Source organism: Lycorma delicatula, chromosome 10, assembly GCF_047948215.1.
Source record: "Lycorma delicatula isolate Av1 chromosome 10, ASM4794821v1, whole genome shotgun sequence".
NCBI lineage: Eukaryota > Metazoa > Arthropoda > Insecta > Hemiptera > Fulgoridae > Lycorma > Lycorma delicatula.
The window spans coordinates 92,908,021-92,933,967 of NC_134464.1; positions in this window are offsets into that span (position 1 = coordinate 92,908,021).

The following is a 25,947-nucleotide window of genomic DNA, read 5'->3' on the forward strand; positions in this document are numbered from 1 at the left end:
GAAGGCGTCAGGAATGAAGAAATAGACACTTTGGTCGCAGTCAAATGGAATAAAGAGTGGTTTCAACAGACGGCGGAACTGAAGGATCCAATATTTGATGAATGAGATAAGGACCTGACTATAGTATTTGATATGGCCAGGTCTAAGAGTAAATTCTGTTCGGCGCAAAGGCTTCATGACTTTGAGTCGAGTGGACTTTTGAGAATAGGTCACCTGCTCGTCTGTTCTCAGTCTGCAATGATCCTTTGCGGTGAGGATATTGCTCATTTTGTAAAAAACATTGTTCGGTCTAATCATAGATTCGGTGATTGGGAAGGGTAACATATCCCATATAAGAAAGGGAGTTTCCAAGTTTTCCTGCAGGCAAGCCATGACGTTGTCTTTGGGATTGAGGAAGGCGATGTTGCTTGTGTTACAAGGACGATCCTTTAGTAAGCGAACCGAAAAACGAATCGCACTACGGGTTTATGTGTTGAGAAGACTCCTAGGAACAAAAGCAAGAGGAAACGATCATTAAGTAACGTTCCGGTGGATAGGGCAAAAACATTAGTGGTCAAGATGGCCGACAAAATCCTTTGCAGATCTCCTTAAAGAGGTCAAAGACGAGGTTCAGGAAGGAGCTCCAAAGATACTCACAGTTCAGAGAGGCCAGGGCGAGGATCTCCTGATTCGTATTAAAGACGAGGCCGAGAGGACACAGATAATGTTGAGGAAAGTTCAAGATGGAGTTAAAGGGATTAAGGTCGCCCTTAATAAAAAGAGAAATCACAGATAATCAACGTTAGGGATATCGACGTCCTGGCCGCCAAAGAAGAGGTGGTTAAAGCAGTGAAAGAAGTTACCGGTTAGGGCGAGGAGGTACAGCAGTCAGTTAGGCTCAGCTCGGCCCACTCTGGAATTCAGATGGCCTCATTAACTGTGAGTAGTGGGGCGGCCAAGAAGCTCCTGTTGATGGATCGCTTACGTCTGGGAGTGATAGTAACAGTGGATACTGAACAGGAAAGTAGTATCGGTGTGAGACCTGAAACAAAGCCTCCAGGTGTCAGGGACCGGATCGTAGGCGCTGCCGCTTCAATTGTAGGAAGAAAGGCAACTTTAAGGCGGGGGTGTACTGTGGCCACAGTGGTTGCTATATCCAGAGTTATGGAGGCGGTGAACGTGGCGGCATCCGGATCGCGGCAGACAAGAGAAATACCTCTTTTAATAATGGTAAATATCCAGAACGGATTTAATAGTGTTTCTTAGAATGCGATTCTGGACACTGATTAATAGGAAGGTTCCTTCCCACCTTGTCAGGATAGTGCAATACCTAACAAGTAGGGAGATGCTGGAAGTGTTGAAAGAGGATTATGAGGTCGTCGTGGCTATTGAGCAGGAGGTATCTGAGGGATTAATACTGGGCCCCCTGATATGGAATGCGGCCTATGACAACCTGTTAAGAATAAAAGTACCACCGGGTGTGACATTGGCGGCCTTTGCTAACGATCTTGGAGTTGTGATTAGGGCTCGTACTGCTCACGAGGTGAAGCGTGTTGTTGAGGAAACCTGTTCTTGAGGATGCGTCTCCTCCCCGTCATCAAGATGGCGGGAAGGGGACGCATCCCTAGATCTACGGTGGTGCTAGATGGAGCAGAAATTGTCCCCTCTAGATGGGTCAGATAACTTAGTGTCTGACTCGACAGGTCGAGAGGGCTCACGGCGCTTGTGACTGAAGTTAGCAAGAGGGCGGAGAGGGTTACGTCGGGGTAACTAGGTTATTGGAAAACGTCGAGGGCCCTAGTTACTCGAAGAGGAAGATTATAGTTCTTCCGTTTACCTCCGTATTCGACCGCAATATGGCACGGTACTCTTAGCGTAAAACGCAACCGGCAGAGGATGCATATTCTACAGGTGACTGGCGCTTAGGGTGTCGCAGACTTACAGGACTGTTTCCCTGTAGGCGGCACTGGAGATTACCGGAATGTCATCAGTTGATCTACTAGCCGAAGAGCGCTTCATTATGTAAGGAGGTAGTGATCCTACAGAGGCCAGAATTGACGTGCTAGGTAAATGGCAAGAGAGGTGGGATATTGCGGTGACCGGCAGATGGACGCGCCATCTTATTCCTTGAATTAAGATCTGGATTAACTGGAGACATGGGGAGTGGAGCACCGGATGGTGTAGTGACTTACAGACCATGGATCATTTGTAATTTACCTCCATTCTAGAGGACTCCGCACGAAAGCTAAATGTCAGTACTGCGAAGGTGTCGACGATGTTTTACACACCTTCATGAGGCGTCCAAGATGGGAGGTAGAAAGGCCGTTTGATCGGCCCATCTCGCCAGATGGGTAATGAGAGTCATGAACTCAAAAGTGGATTGGAGAAAATGTTCGAGATGGTTTCACAAGGTGCTCAAGAATAAACTAGAAGAAGAAGTTTGAGCATAGGGCGGTGCTTGATCTGAAAATGGGTGGCGGGGTGGACGGTGGGGGTCCAACAGGATCGCTGTCGCTGGGTGCCCCCGGGAGGCGCTGGAAACCGTCACGAAAGAGCAGCACAAGAAGTAACTGCTGGCACGCTTGGCGGTGATGTCATACCTTAGAGTTCTTTTCGTCACCACGTCATGAGAGGGGGAGGGCTTTTAGTGGTCCCTGCCGCGACAGGATAGCCCACCCTTCTAACAGTACGGACTGCTGGGCGTCTGGTTGCAGATTTTCCCTCCACCAACGTAAAAAAAAATAATAATTCGTATGTACGAATGTGTACCGTACTGCCTTAGTGTAGTTTTGTATCTTAAGATTGACCAAACCGATTTTCTTCAAATTTCGCTCAACTATTTGCATATGAGGGAAATGTTCTTTCAAAATTCATTCAACGGGGATATCTCGAAAAAAATCAATCTCGATTAAATTCAGATACAATAGAGAAAAATCTATTAAACTAAATTTGTTACCTGCAATGCATATATAAATATAATATTCTATGTATTTTTTTAAAATTAACCTTCGCACCTCTTAAAGTTTGTTCTTTTGCTCTAACTTCCTTCGGTTATAATGTTTTTCAATCATTTTTTGAAAGTTTATACTTCATGTACTGAGCTATCAAGTAATATCTGCAATTTTTTAAAAATTATGACTGACCAAAATGCAGAAAAGCTTTTTATAAAATATTCTTTTACATATTTTATTCCTCATTGAAGAGGATTAGATTTAGCATATTTGTTAAGCTTAAATGCAAATGAATATTTAAAAAAAATTTCTTAAAATATATTCTCCGCCTCTAAAAAATATATATTCTGTTTTTTTTTTTTGGCTCAAGCTCTTTATATTTCGTTACTGTTATAAAAGTTATTTTATTATTTACATATTTTTAATCGCTCTCTTAATTTTTTTTTGTAAGGGATCACTCCTTTATAAATAGTTTTTAAAAATTATCCCCATAGAGTAAAAAAGATCCTTAACTCAAATATTATTTAGTTAATCATCATAATCATTAAAAAAAGAGTCGTCTTTACTCTTGGGCTCCAAAACCTTAAAAATTCAGAAAATCCTTTTTTTAGTTTTTTCGATCTCAAAATATATCAAACTAATTTTGGTGAATATCAATGTCATTAAAAAAATGTTTTAATATTTTAATTTTGTCCAAGAATAACTTTTTAAAGCTATGTTTTTTACAGATTTGTAGTATTTTTTATTTTACTATTTTTTAGAATTTTTTGTTATTTTACAATACTACTTTTTGACTGGCGTAATCGGGAAGTTATGTAATACTTTGCCCCAATTTTTTTGCCGATCTAGTCATATTTTTTAAATATATTACCAATTAAACTATTAGATAACGAACCGAAGAGATAATCGGTCAGCTATAATTCTCTGTAGTAAAGTCATTCCTTTATTTAAATCTTAAAAAGATGTAATATAAACGTAAGATTTTTTTCTATATTTTTATGCGTAAAATTAATTAGTAATTTTTTATTTTATTTTTATATAATTTGTACGAATTAAAGACGTAAACGGGAAACAAATGAAGGTTCGATCTCGATATACCGATTTATTTATATCACTTGATAAATCTTTTGAATATCAAATTATTCTTAAAATACGTTTTATTGAGTTTTACCATGATTTTATTAATAAAATTTTAACATATTTGAATCGTTTAAATTATATAACTAAGAAATAGCATAAGAGATAGCTAGTTGAATCATCGATTTATGAATTAAAATAGCATAACTCATTAAACTTTTATTTTCTCTTATAGCATTTTATTCGACTTGAAGTAAAAGAAACAATATTTTATAGATTTTTATTCAAATGAAAAACGAACGAAAACTAGTGAAAGACCGTTGTTATATGAACTGACTTTTAAAATCAGAAAAATTGAATTTTAAAATCGTAATCAGTTTTTAAAAATATTTAAATATTTGTAAATAATGAAATTTACTAACATAATTATTAAGAAAATAAATTAGAATTCATCGAGTGCACAACAATAAATATTATTATCCGAACTTTAAAATATTACTACTGTGGTAAAAAAAATCATAAGATAATTAATTTAAAAAAAAAAAAAACACTGGAAAAATTCCAACCAACTTTATAAATAAGGAAGAATAAATCTAAAAATAGTAAATACACTACAAAAAAAAAAAATAAATAAACCTAACGTTATGCAACCAATAAATCACCCGGTTAATTCAGCGAAGAATATCGTATTTTTGACATTTATAATTTCTTCCCACAAGTCGCAGAACATTTTCATTTAGTTAAAGATGTCAACAAAAAAGATCAGCACAAGCAACAGAATGATTTTTACAAAAAAGAGATCGGTTTGTATAAAACATAGAGGTAGAAATTAGGAAGAAAGTTTTTAAATTATCGTAACAGGAACGGGATTTTACGGCAAAATAATGAAAATTGGAACACGTTTGTAGAAATCCGTGTATAATTTTGATAAAAATACTAATTGATAAGAGTATTCCACGAATAGGTTTTGAGCCGAATTGAAAGGATGATTATATAAAAATAACAAAAGCCGTCGGGCTAAGGTATGTGAATTTGCTTCCACAAGGACATTTCAAATGTAAAAAACGAAAGGAATACATAGATTAAGACATATTCTTCAGTTAAATGAGGATGTAGGATGAATAAATAATAATAAATTTGGTCGAACAAAATAAAGAAGTTAAGAGTTTATCGTGAAACTTCTCATTATGAGATATAACTTTGTTTGCTCTTTAATTTTTGCGTTTCAGAATAACCGATCAAATAGTAACGAAAAGGGAGCTCGGTAAAATTTTATTAAAAAATGGCAATCCGATACGGAATATTTTTTCGGTTTCTGATCCTACTTAAACTTACCTAAAATATAGAACTCTTAAGAGCACGTATAAAGTGACATCAAAAATACTCCAATCTATGCCAAACAAATTATAGATAACTTCCATAGCTGTTCGGAAGTTAACGTCGTAACTGTTGGCAAAATAAGTTTTGGCAAATAACTATTCTTCCTTTTTGAGAAAAAATTAACATTATGTATGCGATCTGAAATAAATATCCTAATTTTCACAATTAAATGTTCTTCAAAAAGATGTAGTACAAAATTATCCTTTTTTTTTTTTGAAATATGTAAAATTATTTTTATTTAAAACTTTTTCTAAATCTGCTAGTAATTTATGAGCAATTTATAGATAGATTTATTAATTCCTTAATAAATCTGTTGGTAAATTAAATAGTATACTGTCTTACGTTAAGAAATCTGTAATTTTTATTATCTAAAAAACAATAAGAACATAGTATTTAACCGTTTAAAACTATTAAGATAAGAAAGTTTAAAATTAAGAGATTTTTTTTGGAATTCATTAAGTTAGTTAATATTGTTATTATTAATATTACTACTATTAATGGAATTTTTTTAGTGCGTAATGACTTATGTACTTAATCTATAATGCGACTTATTCACTGCATTATAACTAATTATAACGTCGGGTTAAAGAATATTACGTAAATATGTATTATTCCTTACAAAAGCTCTAAAAAACAAAGAGAAAAGTGAACTTTAAATAATTAATGCACCGTGCGGAACTTTAAAATTAGTCAAATAGTAAACGATTAACAAATATTACTTATCTTCATGCAAATTTTTTTCTTAAAATCTTAGAAAACAACACGGGATTTTGCTTTACATAGCAGTTTGGACGAAAAAAAGAAAAAAAACAAATATACAAGTATTATTCTTCTTTTAAACATTTATTTTAATCACACAAGTATTTTTGTACGGTTACCACAGACTTACGGTAATCAAATAATTATTCTATATTTGTTCCACCTGTTTTTAGATATACAAGTAAGTAAATCAGTAGCTAAAGATGTTATCAAAATGTCTAAGTGTTACAAGTCCTATATTAAATACAGTAATACAAATTAGATTAAGTTTTTATTTGCAGTGTATTATTTTTTTTTTTAATCTGCTACCGCTTTTGAAGCTTAACAAATGTCTTCTAGTCTTCGGGCATCCATTAATTATTTTGGTTTCTTTTGCTCTGTTATCACCTTTCTCCCATTATCTACTAAGGTTTATACCCTTCCATTTCTTTCTCTCTGGAGGTTCAGATTCTCGAATCGGTTTTCTAAATTTGTCTGTGTCCTTACACAAATCTCTAGAAATGTGTAATGTTTTTAGATTTGTTTCTATTTCTTTAAACCGAATGGTCTTTGTGGCTCTGTTTACGTAGAAATTAAACGTATGTTTTGTCAACCTTTGGTTGTTCATTCTACATTAATGTTCCCGTAAAACTGCAATCTTCTTTCCGGGATTAAAGTTTCCTATTTGTTTTTGTATATTTGTAAATTTCTTTTTCGCTTTTCTATTTGTAAATTCCATCTTCGTATTTTGGTTCGTAAAATTTTTTTAAAATTATTTTTACTACTTTCGAAATTTCTTATTCTAAAAAAAACTGCAGACATTCTGCCCCATTACAGTTTTATAGTGAATAAATTTGGAGTTATATGACAGGGATTTTTATTTTTGTAAATTTTCACGGTAAGATGAAAGGCAGTTTCTATTTTTCATACTCTATTATACATTCATTTTTTTTTCAGTTATTTTCGGTGTAAGACTTTTCATACGTTCGTTAAATTTTTGAATTATTGCAAAATCGTCTGCAAAGGCCAGAATGTTTGCAGCTGTGAAGTTAGTTTTACTGCCCGTAGAGAAGAAACCGGTTTACGAGTCTTTTAGCTAATTAAACCGTTTTTAAAAGCTTTTATTTCACTCGCTTTAGGAATAATCAAATCTTGCGACTGCTATATCTTTTGATCTATCGTATGAAAAAAATTAAATTTGATACACGTATGTAACTTCGATGACAATACAGCACTAGGGTGGCGGAATTTGATATGACCCACCGCCACGCCACCGCGCGCTACCCCTACGCTAAATTCATGCATTTAGTTGAAAATTTTCATTTCTCATGAACTATCGTATGAAAATGATTGAAATTTGGTACACGTATGTAACTTCGATTTGTAAAAATAAATATTTTTACTTGTTTTTTAGTTTTAAAAAAAATACAAAAATATATTTGATTACATATAAAAAATATTTTTTAAAAAAGCTTTTATTTAACTCATATTATATTAGCATTAATAAAAAACGAAACAAATTAGAAAAACCCTCTAAAAAGTAAAACATAAGAATTAAATCAAATTGAGAATTTTAAACAAAAAAATATAATATATTAACAATTATAAAAATGCCCTGAAAATTAAAAAATCAGTGCATTCTTATATTTGTTAATATATTATATTTTTTTGTTTAAAATTCTCAATTTGATTTAATTCTTATTTTTTTTACTTTTCAGAGGGTTTTTCTAATTTGTTTCCTATTTTTAATAAAGTTAATATTAATATTAGTTAAATAAAAGCTTTTTTAAAAAATAATTTTTTATATGTAATCAAATATATTTTTGTAAATTTATGTTTTTTGTATTTTTTTTTAATTTTCTGTTACATTCAGTTATAAAAATTATAATAATATTAAATATTAGATGAATTTTTTGAATAAATTATTTAAGTTTATAAATTTTCGAGAGATTTCAATTGAAACCTCTCTATGCAGATCAAATTCAAATTTACTTATGGCTCCGGTAAATTGAAACCGATTGTAAATTAAACAAAGAAAAAGAAAAATTATTTATTACAGAGACATGACAAGATATCCACACATTTTTTCAAAAACTAAAATATTGATTTAAGTTAACTTTTGTATTCATAAGATATGAATACGGCCAAATAAGCGTTTTTTGCCCAGAAAACCAAAAAGAAATAAAAGTAAGAAAAATGAGATATAAATAATACACACGTAACCGGTAAAATCACATTCCTCGACTTTGAAAAGAATTAACCATATTTCATCCTTTTACGGTTTATTCCATAAACCACCAAATTACTCTGATTCTCCATTTTAGTTGTATAAAAATGTCTCCTCCTCCAGAGCATTTTTCTACGTATAAACTTTTTTGAACGGGTGGCTATTAAACAATTAATTAATTAATTGTAAAGTAAAAATTGAATTTAATGTTTGTATAAAAACTCTTTAGCAATTCTAGGTTGATTATTATGGAAATGATGTTTTCCCAGTAAAAAAACTCTTACTCTTTGATGAATTTCTGTTCTTAATATTTCGAATCGTAGACCGTATATATTACCTTTCATATCCTAAAATCTCAATTACTTATTTAATTTATTCTAATACTGATAAAATTTTACGCTTTTACTTTTTAGGTTTCTGCTATAAACAAATTTAATAATCCCAGAAGAATAATTATTTCATATGGTTCATCATAGTTCATTTTGACACCTTACAAACTCAAAAACCCGGATGGAAATTTTCCGGGTCTAACTTTCCTGCAACTGTGTTGTAAGACACACACAACAGTCTTTTAATTACACAATTCTTTAATCGATCAATCCATACAATTTTTAACGTTCTTCTGTGTTCTGTGACACCATATCTCAAAAACCTGATGTGAACATCTCATGACTTAAATGTACGCCTATTAAATTACAAATAAGCATTCCTTTAAAGTGAAAAAAAAAACATAAAATTTTATTTCATTAATAACTTCAGATATCTATATATTTTTTTTTGTGTTATTATTGAATTATTATTCGTTGTAATTTTTTTTCGATCAGATATTAATAATTATTAATAAATCGATATATTTTAATTAAAAAAAAGAGATGAAACAGATTTGAACCGATGTGCCTTCCCCTTGTAAGATCAAAATATTTCATTAATTAAAGTTTTATTTGGCTATAACTCTGGAACCGATGAAATTAAGTGCCGCATACGACATACGGTTGAAAAGCTCTCGATGAGGTCTTATTAGTGCAGTTAGGAAAAAGTCCAAAATCCAAAGTTTTTAGATTTAGGGCTTTTTTGGACATTTTTCGTCCGGTAACATCTAGCCACAACTAGATGTTACAACAGTCCTAAATCCAAGATTTCAACATTCTACGGCTAATCGTTTTTGAATTATGCGAGATACATAAGCACGTGCGTACGTACATACGTGACGTCTGTACGTCGGAACTAGTTAAAATGGATTCAGGGATGGTCAAAATGGATATTTCCGTTGAAATCTGAAAACCGAAATTTTTTGGGATCACAATACTTCCTTTACTTCGTACAAGGAAATAAAATTGTCTAATATTTTGTTTTGTTGTCTTCCTTGTTCGCTGTAAAATTGTCAATTTATTACACTTTCAATTTTTTTTTTATTCAATTCCTTCTAAAAATTTGTTTTTTTATATTTAGTCCATCTTTAATTTCTCCTTCATTTCTCTTTTAATCTTGTTTTCTTTTCAACTGAATGTCTCTTCTAGCAATGAATCTGTAACCGTTTAATATTTTTTCTAAATCATTTCTTGTTTTAATCAAATTAATATTTTCATTAAATATTTCAATTTTTTATATTGCTGGAAAATTATCCTGTTCTCAAATTTTGTTTTTGTTCTGTTTTTGCTTCTTTCTTAAACAAAAATTAAAAATAGCATGGGATAGCCAACAATCCGTACCTTTGTTCTTTCTGTATTTTTCTCCTTTTCTTTCTTTATTTCTCTCCTAACTTTCTACAAAACAAAATATTTTTGTAGATTACCGAGTAAGATTGATTTTCAGCTTTTAATGTGATTTTTGTTTAAAGGAATGATTTATTAATAAATTTAGATTTTATTTCAATCCTAAATTTTCTTATTTTTAATATGTTTAAAATAAAAGTTTTGTTCTTGCTTCTTAAACTTTTCCTTTATATTACTTCTTTAAAAAAATACACAAACAAACAAAAAATATATATAAACATTTACCTCTCAAAACGGTTTAGAATTAATTATTTTCATTCTAGAGGCCTCAATATTAGAATTCTTAGAAGTTCCTTTTTCCTATTTGCCAGTGTGAGGAACACTAAAAATATAATGCGATCTATTATAAAGAGTATCTTTGCATTTACAAGTGCGGTAATGTATATTTGTAATCGTTAATTTAAGCAAGAAAATTCTCCGATATGATGGAAGAAACTAAAAGCCCGCTTACATGTTATGAATTTCATAAAGTAGGCCTTTTCCGCAACGAATGCAGGATAAATAAATATAAATATAGGTAAAAAATTACATAGATGTGTTCTCAAATAGTAATTTTCTTTCAAAATTTTAATAATTATTATTACGAATTAGTCATATAATCTGCATTACCGACAGACGAATAATAGTTCCATTATAATCCACAAGATAGCAGTTGAATAGATGTACTGAAATCAGCCTGTTACGCAACGCTATCTGACAAGCATATGAACAACTAAAACAGAAAACCCTTCTTGCTAACGTCAATAACGTTAAGAAAGAGCTGTTATAAATTCCCTTATACAACATTTACCAACGTCTCAATAGTTTATCGGTTAAACGACTTTTTAATTATTTATTTGTATTACCAGATCTTTAATACAAGAACAGTAAATCGTTAAATAATAAATAAATAGGTATATAAGTGTCATTTATTAAAAATTAATAGAACTTTTTTTTTATTAACAGGCATTTTGAAGATAATTTTATTTTACCAAAAAAAAAAAAAAAAAAAAATGTATTTATTAATACTATAAGGGAAAATGTAAAATGATCATGTAAGTTCAGAAATAATTGAAATTGTTAATTACATTCCACGAACATAATTTTAAATAAAATTAAAAAACGTCTCTTTGAAATAAAAGTGAAAAACTTTTGCATCGAAATACTTCCCCGTAGTTTGGTATAATTAAACTTAACTAATTCCGTAAAATTTCTAAAATATTGTAGATCTTAGAGGCTATTATAAAAAAAAATATTAATTATAGAATATAATTCTCAATTCAAATATGTAATAACACGCAATGTTTATATAATGACCAATCGCTAGGAAAAAACTAGAATTCATTATAAAAAATGAATCTAAAAATTAAATTTTGAAAACAGAAATGTAATTTTTTTATACAACTGTTAAGGGTTTTTCTTTAAAATACATCTTAAAATATAACTGAGCCTAACATGAAAAATAACGTAACTTTATTAAACTTTTTAATTTATAAAAATTAATATTTTTTAAACAACAAATATAAGAATTATCGGCCGACTTTTTAAAACATCTGAATTTCAGATAAAATATAGAATTTATGTCTTTTTCTTTTTGTCTTCAGTCATTTGACTGGTTTCATGCAGCTCTCCAAGATTCCCTATCTAGTGCTAGTCGTTTCATTTCAGTATACCCTCAACATCCTACATCCCCAACAATTTGTTTTACATATTCCAAACGTGGCCTGCCTACACAATTTTTTCCTTCTACCTGTCCTTCCAATATTAAAGCGACTATTCCAGGATGCCTTAGTATGTGGCCTATAAGTCTGTCTCTTCTTTTAGCTATTTTTTTTCCAAACGCTTCTTTCTTCATCTATTTGCCGCAATACCTCTTCATTTGTCACTTTATCCACCCGTCTGATTTTTAACATTCTCCTATAGCACCGCATTTCAAAAGCTTCTAATCTTTTCTTCTCAGATACTCCGATCGTCCAAGTTTCACTTCCATATAAAGCGACATTCCTTTGTATTCCATATAAAGCGTACACTTTCAAAAATCTTTTCCTGACATTTAAATTAATTTGTGATGTAAACAAATTATATTTCTTACAGAAGGCTCGTTTCGCTTGTGCTATTCAGCATTTTATATCGCTCCTGCTTCGTCCATCTTTAGTAATTCTACTTCCCAAATAACAGAATTCTTCTACCTCCATAATCTTTTCTCCTCCTATTTTCACATTCAGTGGCCCATCTTTATTATTTCTACTACATTTCATTACTTTTGTTTTGTTCTTGTTTATTTTCACGCGATAGTTCTTGCGTAGGAAGAATCTATGCCGTTCGTTGTTTCTTCTAAATCTTTTTTACTCTCGGCTAGAATTACTATATCATCAGCAAATCGTAGCATCTTTATCTTTTCACCTTGTACTGTTACGCCGAATAAAGATATGATATTTAATTCATGATATAACAATTATTTTATAAATACATGATTACTCAACAATAAATATATGAAAGAACTGGTATAAAGAAAACACGTTACGGTTGTAATATTCATTTTTTATAGTATTTTATGTTTCATCTTAAATAATAGCTAAACAATTTATTATACCTATTTGTATCTGTTTCAGTACGGTATGTAGTCAGGACAACATTTTTTATATACGCCTGATTAATTTTCCATTCTAGACCGAATAAAAATTAAAAATATTTTCGTAATTCTTCTTTTTAATTTCATATCTGTATTTAGAAAAAAATCCTCGATTTATTTTTAAAATAAAATTGTGTTACAAGCATTTATTTGTTATCGTGATTTAAATCTATAAAAAAATTAATAAACCTAGCTTATATTTAGATATTCTGATTAATTTTAATAAAACAATTATGTAATTTATATATTAAAATTATAAATTAGAGACCTTTTTAATTAAAATAATAAAATATTAATTAAAAACATTTTTCTAATTTTAACTTAAAACATGAGGTCTAGTTCATAAATAAAAAAAATATTATCAGTAGTTATGCTACATAATATAAGTATAAAATGCATAACCAGTCGGAGAAAAATCACTGATTACTGTTCAAGATTTGTTGATTACAAATTACAACAAAAAAATTGTAATTTTTTTTACGTACGATAAATTCTACAATATTTTCCCTAAATAAAATAAAATAAATAAATCATAGATTTATTTAAATTTATGATTTATTTATTATGATTTATTAAATCATAAATAGATGTGAAAGACAAATAAACGAATTTTACTATACTTAGATTACAAATTCTCATGCAATCGTTGATTACGGAAAATTCTTCATTTAATTTGGGAATGTAATTTTTACCAAACACCTCAACGGTGTTAGCCACTTCGGCGGCTAAACCAACATAGCCACTATTACTGTACGTGCGATGCAACTGGCTGCACTTCTTACGGTTACGTGACTAAAAAACACAAAAGTATTTAAAAAATTAGAAAAAAAAAAAGAGAATCGAAGTACGGTCACCTCCAGTGGTATTTTTCGAGTAATGCTAAGAACCGGGCAAAATACATTTTTACGAAGTACAGGTGACCGGTTATAACTAATATTTTTAAGGTGGAGGCCACTGTTTTGAAATCCATATTCTTAGATCGTTCATTTTCGGGTCTTGTGTTATCAAAACTGTTGATCTGAAGAAATTACAATATACTGAAATTCTTTATAAATTAAACAGGCCTTAACTTTATTTATCATTATTAATCTCACCGGCGTGAATTTAATGAACACGGCGGAGTCCAAGGGGCAGAGCCCTCTAGTTAAACGAGAAGAACAAGCGAAGCGAGCCATTACCGCGATGGGAACGCAAGTAACCATATAGCGCGGACGAAATTAAGTCTCAAGGACAATAATTAGAAGTCGGTAGGCATTGACTTAAAGACTGGACCGTTTCCCTCACGGTTAAATTTATGTTGCTTCCTCTAAAGTGCAAGTTCACGCAGTATTAAACGGTGAACGTTAATATATATATATATTATTAGTAAAATATTTTTGTTTAATAAAATAGCCGTTTTTAAGTATTTCAAGCCTTTTACCGTCATTTTAATATAAAAATTTATATATAAAAAACTTTTACAAATAAAACGATAAAGTTTATGTAGTATTGGTTAAATTATTCCAATTTATGCTGAATTAAAGTTATTCTCATTACCTAGAATTGTTAAAAATAATGCAAAATAAAATAATATGTAATTTAATATCGGAAACGAACTTTCAAATTTTGCCGGTTTGCCGGTGAAAACCCCAATTATTTTCATAATGTTATTTTTTACGAAAACAAACTTTTATATTATTACGTCTTAATTTTATATTTACGAAATACTAGTAAAAATTATTCTATTTTAATTTTGAATTAAAAGCTCGTTGAAAAGGTCTCGATGAAGGCTTATTACTGCAGTTAAGAAAACTCAAAAATCCAAATTTTTTTGAATCTTGTGCGTTTTTAGACACTTCTGGTCCAGTCGATTGCAATCAAAAGAGGAGGTGCACAACTAAATGTTATAACAGACCTAAATCCAAAATTTCAACATCCTATGGCTAATCGTTTTTGAGTTATTCGAGATACATACGTATGTACGTATAGAAGTCACGCCGAAACTAGGCAAAATAAATAGAGGGATGGTCAAAATGGATATTTCCGTTGAAATCTGAAAACCGAAATTCTTCGCGATCGCAATACTTGCATAACTTCGGATAAGGAAGTAAAAAGTTATTTAATTTTTTAATACGTGTATTATTTATTAAATATTTCTTAAATGTATTATTTTTTCGAATAAAGGAGTAATGAGTACGAGAAATAAAAAGAAAAAATGAAAGTATTTATGAACTATTTAAAAATAGTAGTACTATGCATAAATGTCTTCTGGAATGCGGGATAATACGATTCTTTGCATTAATTCTTCCAATATATTTTATTAAATTTTCGCATAATTATAATTAGTCTATAACAGTCCAACATGCGTAGTATATTGGACTCTATCCCCTGGACCTCCGACCTGTTCGCTATCCTCATGGTGGTGAAAATATTAAATATTTTACAGAAACACTCCGTAGTTAACTTTAATGCAAATAAAATTAAACAAAAAATTCAAAATAATTAAATAAAATTAAACAGAAATTATACTAGAAAATCCAACACATATGTAGTAATGCCTATTAAATTACTTATACACATTTTTAAAAGAACATAACAATTTATTTAATAACTAATAAGTTCTGATATTTTTTTTACTGTTATTATTTAATTATTGTAAAAATGTTTTATAATCGCAGGTTAATAATTATTAATAAATCAATATATTTAAATTAAATTAAAATAAAGGAGATGAAGTCTGATTCGAACTGATGTGCCTTCCCCTTCTAAGATCCAAATATTTCATTTGGCTATAACTCCGGAACCGATGAAAATAAGTACCGCTTATGATATATCATTAAAAAGCTCTCAATGAGGGCTTATTATTTATAAGTCCATTATTATAAGTCTATTTATAAGTCCATAAGTTATTATAAGTCCAAAATCCAAATTTATGTACATTTTTGTACACCTTTGGTTCAGTCGATTGCAGTCAAAAAGAGGTCTGCTCAACTAGATGTTACAACAGTGCTAAATCCAAGATTTCAACATCCTACGGCTAATTTTTTTTAGTTATGCGAGGTATATATACGCACATACATACGTACGTACAGACGTCATACCGAAACTAGTCAAAATGGATTCATGGACGGTTAAAATGTATATTTCCGCTGAAATCTGAAAACCGAAATTTTTTGGGATCACAATACTTCCTTTACTTCGTACAAGGAAGTCAAAATACAATAATTTGGGAAAACCCAACAAAACGTCAACGGGCCTTCCTTCATCAAAACATATTACAAAAAATATTCATATGCGATATATATTTTTATACGTGTGAATGGGAGAGAAACAAATTACATTCATAACATCAAAATCGGATAATACTAAAGAAAATCAGAAAGATTGACTTCATTTCATAAATTATAATATAATATATTAAAAAAATTTAGGAAGAAAAAATATTTGTACGGTATAAAACGTTTAAATAATATTCATTAACATAAGATCTACGTACAACTTATAAGAACTATTAAATGCTATGAAAAAAAAATTATTGCGGTTCATTATAAGAAATTCAAAATATGTAATTCTAAAATGAAGTATATCTTTCTTTTTTTCCAAAATAATGACATGTTTAATTAATTCTGCATACATTCAAATAATTATTGCAGAAAAGAAAAATGGTTTGTTGTAGTATTTTAATTATTCCTTCATCTAAAACCCCCTTTATAATCTACATTCGAAATTTTGGGATCGTTTTAATTATGAGTAGTCGTGAAAATAATTTCTCTATAGGAAAGATCGAGTATAAAACATACTCACCGAGCGGAATCAATAATTTTATTATCAAACTGAGGGTGAATTGATTAAGAAGCTATGTCTGACAGGGTTAGAAACTTATTTATTCGCTTATTTTAATTTTTTCTATGGAGATCATATTATTACCTCATTAATTACAGGATTAAAAACCTAGTTAATAAATGTAATAATAAACTTGTCTAGTTTTGGCCAGAATATTCGTTAGAGAATTCCATTCGTTAAACAGTAACTATTCATTAAAGTAACTTAAGTTACAATTAATTTAACTTGATTTAAACTGGAGATTTATTTCACCGTTGAAAAACCGATTAGGGATAGGCTTCTAGGTTAATTAGTTTATATATTAAAAAAATCGGGTCGGAAATCTATTTCTAGTCTGTCTACTGGACAGTTCGGGCTGATCTTTTTTCATTTTGCTCGGAACGGGTGTAAGATTTTAATCAAGCGTCATCGGAGCTCAAACTTGAGTCGCCTCTGAGAAATTCTCAAGAAGATATTCGTTTATTAGTTAATTTAGAAACCTTAGTCGCAGTAAAATCACTTTGAAAGTCTATCGATGCTTGACGACATATCTGCAAGCCTTTCCGAGCAGAATAAAAAAAAAATCAACCCGATCTGTGAAGGAAAACGTCTAGACGGACTGGGTTTTGAGCATGCATTTTGCCTTTGGTAGGAAAGAAAAGAGAAAAAGAAGGAGGTTGGAGTGAGATGTGTTTTAAATAGAATAGGTTTTAAGCCGAGTTTTTAAAATATATCACAATACTTTGCAATAATAACGCTGTGAATACACAGCGTTATTATTGCAAAAGGCCAAAAGGTTCGGAACAATCATATTCCTGGAGTAAATTTCTATTATTCTCTAACTATTAAATCTTCTTAAACCGTGTATTCTCATATTTTTCAAGAACAGATAGATCATGGCGAGATTAAGGTAGCAGACGTTCTAAACGCATTTTATTTCAGCAAGAAACTAGTAAAATCTTTACGTGAGGGCCGGATTAATAATTTTTAATTTAGAATTTCCATATATTTACTGGGGTTTTAGCTTGTCGCACTAATTTTACAGAGAAAGTTCAGCCTAATGAATGATTTAATAACAAACGTTTTGGCTAAAATATAAAGTATTTCGCATATAATTCTAAACGATCGCAGACCAACAATTGACTTCTACTTGAATATTTTGTCGGTGGATATGAAACGTCTTGAGATATTCTAAAAATAAAGAGTAAAACCGGTTTAAGTTATTTCCTTTAAATATCACTCGATCGATAATCCATTAATAGATTTCAGTATGAAACCTATATTTCCCTGACCGTTAAGATTTAGCTTTAAGAAACCCATTAATGATTACAATAGATCTTGTTTATAAATAATTTAGTTTTTCAAATTCTGTTTATTTATTCTTACTTTGAAAAAATATTTTTACGGTCGTTTCTTATGTTTAACTTGACGTTCATGTTTTGGTAGAATATCGTATAAATATATTATCGATTTGAAAAAATAGAAAATGAGATAAACGATTTTTACTGGATTTTTCATCAGGTAGAGACTTCATAGTAGACGTTTATTAGATCTCTTTTTATTTGCGAGTGGTCTTTTTGATTAGTATTTGCAATAAAATATTATTTTTATGTTTTAAACTTAGTTCTAAAGCTCTGACTTGTACATATGACTACTCTAACCCCAAAAACAAAGCAAATATTATTTTATTCATTCATTCATAATGTTCCTCCATTAGGGCAGGTCCTTTCACGGTTGCTGCTATCCACCTTGTTCTATCCTTTGTTAACCTCTTTGCTTCAGCATATATTCCTTTTTCCGTAATTCCATCTATCGTTTGAAATTTCTTCCTTCCTCTTCATTTCCTTCCACTCAGCAAGCCGCCTACCGCATCGGCTAATAAACACCTTCTTCTGATACAATGTCCTAACTAGTCCATTTTCCTATATTAAATCGTATTTAGCATTTTCTTGTTCTTTCCGATTCTCCTCAATACGGTACTATCATCTGAAGTTTATCATTCTGCATCGCACCCACATCTCAATTCGTTTTCTGTCTTTTTCATCGTCTCCGTAGAGCGTCACACTCCAAGTAAACTTTCTTCATTAATCACTTCCTTAACGCTAAGTTTAACTTTCTGCACAACAGCCTACCCTTCTTATTAAATGCCCGCTTACTTCTTGTATTAATTTCTAAGTTATAAAGCTCCCTAAGTATTGAGATTTCTTCACCTGTTTTAAAACTTCATTTCATATACTAATCTCAACCGCTCCTCTTTTCCACCTTTAAATATTATTTAAAAAAGATTTTATATTCTTAAATATAAATCCTTTCGTTTTTGACCCCTCGTAGGAAGATTTTTTTTTTGTAGCAGGTCATACCGTAACCGAGCGCTATAGCTTCAGCAGATATACTATTTTAGGGCAAAAAAAATTATTTAATCTTACAGCAAAAAGGCGAAAGAACTGAAGATTTTCAATCGATCGATCGATTTTTAAATCTAAAATCTTACAAGCTTATATATACAACAATGTAGGAATTGATGCCCGAAATAATTTATATTTAAATTATAAATTTCTTCGCCGAACATAATGCGTTAAATAAAAATGTATTATTTATGTAACTTTTTATATAATATGATAAATGACCCAAACGGATATAAATGATGGACCCAAACGGATTAAATAGAAAAGTTTTTGACAAGCTGTGGAACACGAAAAGCAAATCAAATTAACCTGAAATAGATGGAAGAGGACCTTCAAAAGATAGGGTTGAATGAAGAGAACTGTAGGGATAGAGATTACTTACGAAGAACAATTAACGATATTAAAGCTCTCGTGGCAGAAAAATAAGAAGTACAGCAAAAAATAGGCAGATGAGAATAAACCAAGCCGTGCCGAAAAAAAGAGAAACGCATAAAAGAAAAGAAAAGAAGCTAGAAAGAAGTAATATTTTCGTGGTCCCAAGCTGGCCTTTTCGCATAAAAAAAAAAAAATAACGACCCGATTAGGCTACATTAATTTCTTTTTTAATCATAATGTCGATCATATTTTTTCATCCCGATCTCTTATCTTACTTACATATTTGCATTACACTGACTTTTAATAAAATCAGTCGCAAATGTATTTAAATATGTATTTAAAATCCACCATCACTGCAGCAACAACAATAACAATTTGGTCTTTAAAGTAATATAAAAATAACGATTTTTAGGATTATAGTTATACTTTTAAAGACTATTAATTAAAAATTCTCACTAAAAAAATGTCTACCTGTTGGAATCTTATTTTTAAACAGAACCGAATTAAACCTTTTTAATGACATTACAACATTGCATGTATTTAAAAAAAAAAAGGATTTAATTTATTTTATCCTTTAAGATCAACTCAAACTAATATCCCATATTCTTTTTGCTGTCCTTTTAACTTAAATCATCATCATCATTATCAAACATATTTAATCGAATAATTTTCTTAATCAGAATTAGCCTACATTTTTACTATCATCCGAGAAATATTAAGCCTATAATCTTATACTATAAAGTTCGACAAAGATTGTAACATTTACTCAAAACTATAAAAATTTAGCAAACGCTTAACAAAATAATTATCAACTATAATAGTTTTAAATTGCAAAAAAATTTAATTCCTCAGCCTTCTTATGAAAATACTGAAAATCAGTGAAAATTCCCATAATAAATCGATTCATAACAAAGGTTATCGTTAAGCGATGTTCTTAAAGTTCATTTGTAACGAATATATCTGCTGATACTTCATAATCCACAAAAAAAAACAATCGACTTTTGAAAACCGATAAGATAAACAAATAAATAAATCAAGCGACAGCTTGTCGAACAAAGAACAAACAACTTGTAACAGTTTGTCATTTAGTCCCAAGTCAAGCGCATGGACACGTTTCAACCTTCGGACGTCCCCACTGTTATCAAGCAGATTGATCCCTACTAAAAGTTGTTGGTATTTAATACTACGAACAGACGGAAGCTCCAGATATTCGTGAATCCCATCGTTCTATGTAAACCAGGAATGCATTTCTTCTTGTTACCTCGTTTTGGAAACACTGTATGATATCTACGTTACTATTACTTTCCGTCCCCTACAACTCCACACCGTAAGTCCAGATCGGTCGTAGGATAACTTTCTAAATCGGAACTTTATTGGACAACGTGAGGTGTGAGTTCTGCGTAGCAGCCGATACTTGGCGTTCAGCTGTTTTCTTTTCATCCTCACGTGACACTATCAGGTCAAACGCCGATCCCACACAATCTTTGTTTGTGAGATGAAGACAACATCCATGTTCACACGGGAACCCTTTCTCACGGTGAATGTGACGCAGTTCGATATATCTTGATTAACATTGATCTTCCGTTTTTCTGCCGCGCTCAGACAAGATCCGATGACGTTTGTAGCTTCTGCGAGGCTAATTCAGGGTCTTCGTTAACCACAAGGATAGCAGTGTCATCGAAAAATATGGCAACAATACGACGGGGGTTGAAAGGTCCACATTGAATAATGAATACAGCACAGGACCTAGAACAGAGGCTGAGGGACACCCGACATAATGTCGAAGAATCTCGATAACTCATCGTTATATTTTACCCGAGAGAAACGTCCCTCAAGATAATCTCGTAAGACAAGGTAAAAGGGTTGAGGAAGTTTTAATTTTAATTTATAGAGCAAGCCAGGCAACCTAACCTCACCTTGTCAAAAGTTAGCTGAATATCTAAGAATGCCGACGAGCAGAATTTTCTTTCCTCCAGACATCCACTGATAATTAAAAATATATTTTATAAATGAAAAAAAAAAAACATAAAGTAAAAACCGGTGTAAAACTGTTTAAAATTAGTAAATTTTACGATTATAATTTTATTCAGAACATATAGAAATAAACGATTACAAAAATCAAAATTAATGAAAAATATCTAAAAAAGATTTGTGTAATAAATCTTCACTTTAAAAGTAAAGAATCTATTTACAAAGACTGTTGAAAAATACATCACGATTAATTAAATCTCAAATTTCAATCGGGTAGTAACAACATCACCTTCATAACAGACTAAATAAAAAAGAATAAATAAAAAAAGACATTAAAACAAAAACCAAGGTGTTAAATGTATGGACAAGAGTATATCAATAAAACGGAATCAACAACAGCATTTGAATGTAGTAACATACACACACACACACACACACACACACACACACACACACACACACACACACACACACACACACACACACACACACACACACACACACACACACACACACAAGAGTGAAACGTTATCTGGGGGTTAAATTACGTGTGTGTACGCGTGCGGGCGCGCAAGTTCTTATTTATTTTATCCAAAACGAAAAAAGATATAAATGACATGAATAAGAATTAAAATAAATAATAATAATAATAATAATAATAGGTTTAGTATAGAAGAATCATAAGAAGTTGAAGAAGGAAAACAGGAACAAGGGTAATACAGCAATAAAGAAGGGGAAAAGGATAGGTAACGAAGAAAAGGAGGGGCTTTTGGTTTAGATTCGGTTGACAGGGCTTTTATATAAGCGGGTCAACAGGACAGCGGGGGCTCCCTTATTCTCACCTGCACAATTTATACACGGACAAGCGAATACACGTAAAGTATGACGTACTGAACTCTTTTTATAATGTCGATTCAACATCTTTAATTTTGTGGATATATTATTGTGTTTAACGTCATAATTGTAATTAAGAGTAAAACAAACACTTACAAAAAAAGAGATTAAATAGAAAAACGGTTTATCATTAAATAAATATAAATAATAATTATAAAAAAAATATATAAGTAGATTAAATTAATTTGAATATTAAACAAAAAAGTAAATAAACTACTTTTTATAGTAATCAAATAGAAAGTTCATTATTAATTAAATTAAATTACTTACAAGTCAGAAGAGTTCCGTATATTAAGAAACATCATGACAAAGCATAAAGATTCACTTCTTACCTGATACAATAAAAAAGAAAAATTTCTATAAAAATATAAAATATTTATAATAAATATTTAATCCCTTTAAGGGATATATATATATTAAGGGGATATATATATTAGGATATATATATATATAAAACTAACAAAAATCTGGTAGAATGAAATATAAATTAATAATCCAATATTACTCTATTATTTTATTACTATATTACATTTTATTACTATATTTATCTCAATATGGTAAAAATATTTTTACTTATATACAAATGTAATATTTGTAAGGAAGAGTCTTGAAATCAAATTGAAAATTTTTATAAAAATTAATTAAAAAACAAAAACATTCACTGTCTGAATAAATGGTAAAATGATAGTTTCAACATTTCATCACCGTCTGTTTATATAAACTGAATGAATTTTTACATGTTTTTAAGAATTATTGCGTTAAAACCGAGCAATAAAACACAACTCACTCTACAATTAATTTTTTTTTATGTTAGTTAATTTTAGGAAACGACAAACAGTAGTTTAAGATGAAAGAATAAAAAAAACATTATTTCTGATTTCGTTGATTTAAAAAAAGAAATGTAATTAGATATTTTATAATCAATATTTAAACAAAATGTTAAGAATTTAGGATTTTCGGTTTTGGTTTATTTTTTTATTGTTGTTACTACTATTTTATAAAATCTTTTATCATTTAAAATTTCGCGTTGTTACATTAAAGAATAATGATTTGTTAAAGTATTTAAAAATTTATTTAAATTATTTTTTTAACAATTTTTTTTCAAGCTCATTTCTTCTTAATGAGTTCAAAAATTAACGATTTTTACGATTGGAGAAAATTATGTCGACCGTTCAACACTTATTTTTTTTTTAAACCGAAAAATATTCATCGCAAACAAAAAGAAAGTTGTAGTTTACAGTTATACTTTTCAGTTTCTTGGCGTAAAAGGGGAAAAAATGTTATACGTGAAGTTTATAAAAGAGAAAAAAATTGCAAACTATCAGACCATCTCGGCTGCAGAAAAGTTTATTTGCTTCTTATACGCTATGCCGCGCCGGTCTGCGTGGCAGTAGCGTCTCGGCCTTTTATCCGGAAGTCCCGGGTTTGAATCCCGGTCAGGCATGCCATTTTTACGCGTTACAAAACTGTCATTTCATCTCATCCGCCGAATCAGTACCTAACGGTGGTCCTGGAAGCTAAAAAAGAAGAAGTTTCTTGTACGCTACAAAATTTATATCTTTAAATATTACGTTCTTCCCGTCATCGAGCACCGAAGTCTTTCACGAATCAAGCATTTCATTCTCGGTTCGATGAATTTTTTAAGTAAGAAAAGAAATAATAAATATAAAACTATAATTAGGTCGTCTTTGCCGCCAGTCGTACTAGAAACCGTGTTAGATAAATTCATAGTAAACACTGATCAACCGATCGACCTATATATTTTGCCAATACATTGCTTTTAATGATGTATTTATCAGACTATACCCGGCCCAGGGTAACATATTTTATAATAATAAGAATTATGAGAAAAAACCGAGAATAAAATTTAATATTTAGTGAATAAACGCAAACAAAATTTAAAAAATATGAAAATATTTTTAAGAAAGATATTAATAGACGTTAGACTTAAAGTATTAAAATACGAGTACGAATAATCAGGATTACTTCTTTACGTTACTAAATGTTAAATCTGTTGCAAGAAAGATGAGATCCAGGAAGACCGATGAACGTATCCAGAAAACAACGATATACGAGTAGTTAGAATTTTTTATTATATTTTATTTAGGAAATAATAAGAATGTATATTTTAATATAAGTAAATAGAATCTCGATTACGTCTAAATTATTGGAGAAGTAAGAAAGAAAAACCTACAAAAACTTTTAAAAATGTATCGACTGTCTGAAGTAAAGGAATAAAAAAGAATAAAACATTATAGCATTTACAAATGAATTTCTGCAAATATAATAGTTTTTTGTTATCGTTATTATATAAACTATCTACTTTTTATCTAAACGTTTAACTAGGCTATTGTAAAAATAAAATGACTTATATTAATATATTATAACTTAATAATAATCTAAATAACACTATAGTTGTATTCAAAACAACGAAAGTAGACTTAAAATATTTGCGCTAATAGAAATTGAACTTTATATTTAAGAAGAAAATACAATTCTAGTTCGTACCAAAACGTTCTACTCTTTTACAAATAATGCGCACACGGTAAATTAAATTTGTAATACCTAAAAATATTTATTGGTCCTTATGACCAGTTTTCCTAAAATGCTAACCGACGATTTAAGGATTATACTGTAAAATAATTTTTGTTTTCCAATAATTCTATGAAGAGAGTTTATATCGGTAAAAATTTTTAGAACGCATAAAAAATGTATTTTAAAGAAATTTATTTTTGAAAATTTCTTTAAGGAAGTCATTTTTACAATCCAAAGGCAGTAGCTTTTAATTTTTAGAGCATTTAATTATTTAAACAAAAAAAAAATCAATTTTAAAGCTAAAAAAAAAATTATTGTATTTTTTGAGGTAAACGGTTTTCATTTCTCCTGTAATCGGATAATTTTATTTTATTTTATAAACTGGAAAGGTAATCGGTAAATATTTTATATAATTAAAATAATATGAGAACATTTGTTTATAATTAAGAAAAATAAAACAGCTGAATCAGAGATAAAATAATCGTTTTAAGTTGAAGATTACAGATTTGTTTGTGTTTATTCCTTAATTAATTAATTAATTACTCTTAGTTTGAAGTTAACTACACTTAATATTGTTTGTCATTGTAACTACCCCGTGACAAAGCATAAAAATGAAGAAATTTTTACTTTTAGGTTTCGATTTGTAACGTCAATAAAATTTGTTATATTCATTTTTTGTTAAAAAAATAATAATTTTCTTAATTTTATTTCTACAACCGGTCATCTAATATTATTTTAATAATATTACTAATTAATTGGTTACTGATGCTATGAAAATTAATGATAAAAGTACTCTACAGTAACGTTATCTAGATATCAGATGAATAACTAACTTTCAACATTTACGGATAGAATTTTTTTACTTCTATTTATAACTGTGTATACGTTCAAATAATTTTTAATATTTAAAACAAATTCTAATTAATTTGTATTATAAAATTACACAGTAATGTTTACATGAAAACAAATATCGATGAACAAAATTTTTCTATTGTTTTTTTTTTTTTAATGCAAGTACTGCACTTAACGTATAAATAAAGAAAATTAAATTTTTCTACTAAAACGTGCTTTCGTATTTCTAAGAAACGAAAAAGAAATTTACTACATCGTGATAATAATTAAGAGTAATAGTATTATCGATACCTTCTTACAGAAATTAAGTGCTATGGAAAATAATCACAAAAATAAATTTAAATTTATCAAAATTATTATTCGTTACTAAAGAAATTAA